The sequence below is a fragment of the Cebus imitator genome, unplaced genomic scaffold, assembly GCF_001604975.1.
Source record: "Cebus imitator isolate Cc_AM_T3 unplaced genomic scaffold, Cebus_imitator-1.0 Scaffold148, whole genome shotgun sequence".
In the NCBI taxonomy this organism is placed as follows: Eukaryota; Metazoa; Chordata; class Mammalia; order Primates; family Cebidae; genus Cebus; species Cebus imitator.
The window spans coordinates 1,732,385-1,736,825 of record NW_016107463.1 but is presented as its reverse complement, the minus strand read 5'-3'; positions in this window follow the sequence as shown (position 1 = coordinate 1,736,825).

The window sequence follows — 4,441 nt, the reverse complement described above, 5'->3', positions numbered from 1 at the left end:
AAAAAAAAAAAAAAAAAAAAAAAAAAAAAAAAAAGAAAAGAAAATGAAGTGTTCACGCTTCTCTGGAGTCTTACACATCTGCCACACAACAGTAGACACTCAGTACATTTGTAGGATGTGTTGAATTGCATTGGATTCCTACATAGCAGCTTTTCAAGTGATTTCAAGATTGAAATTATTCTGAAGCCTGAGTTTTCTGGACAAAATTTGAAGGAGTTAAAGAAAAGGTGACTAAAATTGCTTTCAAGAAATCCTAAATTCTAAATATTACATTAAAGAAAATGGCAAAGTTACGGGGACTACAATTTCAAAAGGAGAGTTCATCTCAGTTGAATTATATTCCTAGCCTTCTGAATGACTGGGATTTTTCGTAAATGACAGCCCTTCCACTGGGAGGGATCTTGGGCAATCATCTGATCCAGCCCATGCCTTCAGGCTGGTAAGAGATCATCAGCTCATTTTTCAGATTAAGCAATCCTACTGCCCAGAGAGGTAAAGCCACCTGTCTCAAGTCACACAGCAAGTGGGGGACTGGCATCCAGACTTCAGGGCTCCTGCCTCCCAAGGCCTGTGCTTTTTTTTCTGTTGTCATGCTCTGTTTTACGTAACTTCTCTGGGTCTCTATTTTTCTGCCACATTCTAGAGTTAAAATGTTAGCCATTCTCTAATCATTGTGCAAAAATTCTTTGAGTGTCCCAGGCAGTTGCTTATCTAGGTAAAGGTGAGTGATCAAAACGCTTTTACAGGGGAGATGTAGTCGTTATCTGGAATCCAGGCCTAGATTCAGAGTATAAACACAGAAATCTGAGCATATGATCTGGATGAACTGGTTAATCTTTCTAAATCTCAGGTTCTTCATCTGTTTCAAAACATGCCCAACTAAAATATTTTGGGGAGAGTTGAATGAAATTTGTGTAGGTATTTTGTAGAGCATAAAGCAATGGTATGGCCCAGTGAGTTTTGGGGTCCCCCAGAACCTTGCAGGAAGTTTTCAAAATCAAAAGATTTTTTGTTTGTTTGTTTTTCTGAGACAGAGTCTCACTCTGTTGCCCAGGCTGCAGTGCAGTGGCGCAATCTCAGCTCATTGCAACTTCTACCTCCTGGGTTCAAGTCATTCTCTTGCCTCAGCCTCCCAAGTAGCTGAGATTACAGGCACACACCACCATGCTTGGCTAATTTTTTGTATTTTTAGTAGAGACGGAGTTTCACCATGTTGGCCAGGCTGGTCTCAGTAACTCAGTAACTCTCACTCCTGATCTCAAGTGATCCACCTGTCTCAGACAAGGGCTCCCTCTGTCACCCCAGCTGGAGTACGGTGGTGTAATCACACTGCAGCCTTGACTTCCCCAGGCTTAGGTGATCCTCCCACCTTAGCCTCCCAAGTAGATGGGACTACAAGTGTGCACCACCACACTTGGCTATCTTTTGTATATTTTGTAGAGACAGGGTCTTGTCATGTTGCCTAGGCTGGTCTCAAACTCTTGGGCTCAGACAATCTGGGGTCAAGCAATCCTGCCTGGACCTTCAAGCACTGGGATTACAGGTATTAGCCACTGCACCTGGCCCCAAGATCAAAACAATTTTTATGATAATATTAAGATGTTATTTGCCTTTCTTTTTATTTTATTATTTATTTTTTTGAGACAGGGTCTCACTCTGTTGCTGCAACTGGAGTTCAGCAACATGATCATGGCTCACTGCAGCCTCAGCCTCCTAGGCTCATGTGATCCTCCCACCTCAGCCTCCCAAGTAGCTGGTACCACAGGCACGTGCCACCACGCCCAGCTAATTTTTTGTAGTTTTTGTAGACACGGGATCTTGCTGTCTTGCCCAGTCTGGTCTCAACTGCTGGACTAAAGTGATCCTCCTGCCTCAGCCTCCCAAAATTCTGGGACTGTAGGTGTGAGCCACTGCACCTGGCCTATTTGCCTTTATGCACAAGTATGCAACGGAGTTTCCAGAGCTATGGGACATGTGATATTTGTAACAGATTGAATGCAGAAGGAGATAGAAGATATCCAACTGTCTTCTAATAGGTCAGAAATTCAAGAGATTTGCAAATATGTTAAACATTGTTACTTTTCTCATTGATTCTTTTGGGGGTAAACAGTTTTCCATAAAAATGTTATTTATGTTAAAATGTAATGTGTTGTTACTGTTGTTTTAGATTAATAATCTAAAAACTATTTTTTAAAATTTTTTTCAATTCTCATTTCTGATATGGTACATGTTGTTAGATATAACCGCATAAACAAAATTCTTTGAGGCTCTCAAGAGTGTCAACTGATCTTGAGACCAAAAAAATTAAGCACTGCTGCTATAAGGTACCATATAAATAGTACATATTTTTACTTTATACCATTGATTTTTAAAAAGTATTGCATTATTAAAAAGGGTGTGTGCTTCTTATAGAAAATTTAGAAAATTGTAGAGAAATATAAAAAAGGAAATAAACATTATCTGTAATCCCATCATGTAAAGAACACGATACTTTTTTTTTTTTTTTTTTTTTTTTTTTTTTTTTTTTTTTTTTTTTTTTTTTTTTTTTTTTTTTTTTTTTTTTTTTTTTTTTTTTTTTTTTTTTTTTTTTTTTTTTTTTTTTTTTTCCAGTAGATGGAGTCTCATTCTGTCATCCAGGCTGGAGTACAGTGGTGTGATCTTGGCTCACTGTGACCTCCACCTCCCAGGTTCAAGCAATTCTCCTGCCTCAGCCTCCTGAGTAGCTGGGATTACAGGTGCACACCACCATGCCCAGCTAATTTTTGTATTTTTAGTAGAGGTGGGACTGGTCTTGAACTCCTGACCTCAAGTGACCACCTGCCTCCACCTCCCAAAGTACTGAGATTGCAGCTATCAGCCACTGCGCTCAGCCAAGATACCATTTTTAAAGCATTTTTCTTAGTATTCTTTAATTGTAAACACCTAACCTGTAACTTAACCAGGTTTCAGTGTTTAAATTAGGGTGACATTAGGAGTTTAGATTGTATTTTGCTGGCTCTAGGATCACCTTCAGGACCTCAGCTCTGTTCCAGGTTTTTTAAATTGTGTCTTCAGTGGATACCTATGTGCTTGTCAATGAGTCTTCTCAGTTACCACATAGCATCCACCATGTTCTTCTTCTACTGCTGTAGCCCTCTTTGGTGATGTTGGTTGCTAAGGTTTCAATGGCTTGCCAAAGGAGATACCTCAGTTACCCCTGGTGGTGCCACCTCCTATGGGCTGTGCTGGGCGCCTCCACTGCTGATAGGTGGGAGCTTGGACTATGGGAGTGGTGGGTGCTGTGTCTATTGGAATCAGTCCTGGTATCCCAAAGCCTTGCTGTGGGCAGGGCCTCCCTCCCATTGATTGAAATGTTGTCATATAGGTATTGATAGTGTGCAGTTTCACTTTAAACACCTCTTTTTCCTTGTCTTTCTCCCTTTCATTCTTGTGTCTTTCCAGTACTTAGATAGAAGCCCATGGAAGGCAGGAGAAGGGGCAGTTTACGCTCAGAGCACTGAATATCATCAGAAACAGCCCTGTCCTTGGATGATGAAGGTTTAATATTTTAGTACTTAGAGCCTGGCGCGGTAGCTCATGCCTGTAATCCTGGCACTTTGGGTGGCTGACACGGGTGGATCACTTGAGGTCAGGAGTTTGAAACCAGCCTGGCCAACAAGGAGAAACCCCATCTCTACTAAAAATACAAAAAAAATAGCTGGATATGGTGGTAGATACCTGTAATCCCAGCTACTTGGGAGGCTGAGGCAGGAGAATTGCTTGAACCCGGGAGGTGGAGGTTGCAGTGAGCTGAGATCCCACCACTGCACTTCCAGCCTGGGCAACAGAGCGAGACTCTGTCTCAAAAAAGCAAAAACAAAAACTTTAGTATTTAGTACTTTATAGCACCAGTTCTCAAACTTTTTTAGTCTCAGGACCAGTTTTTACTCTTAAAAATTCATGAGGACCAATTAGCTGGGCATGGTGGTGCATGCCTGTAGAGCCAGCTACTCAGGAGGCTGAGGCAGGAGAATTGCTTAAACTCAGGAGGTGGAGGTCACAGCGTGCCGAGATCATATCACCGCACTTCAGCCTGGCAACAGAGTGAGACTTAATCTAAAAAAAAAAAAATTCATGAGGACTTCAAAAGCTTTTACTTATATGGCTTTATCGATATTTACCGTGCTAGAAATTAGAAAAAATAATTTGAAATATTAATTCATCTCAAGTAACAGTAACAACCCATATATTATAAATCAAATTTGTATGAAAAATAGCCAGGGATGTGTAACTTATTCCCTCATGGAAATGGTAGGATCATATAGCTTTGTTTGGTCATGGTTTTTAAGTTTTAAAAAGTTGGTGCTGATTTCCCAGTTTGCAAAATTATTTAAGAAATTGAATCAATTCTGATTTTAGCTGCGTTTTTATTATAGGATACCCCCTTTTTTTTTTTTTTTTT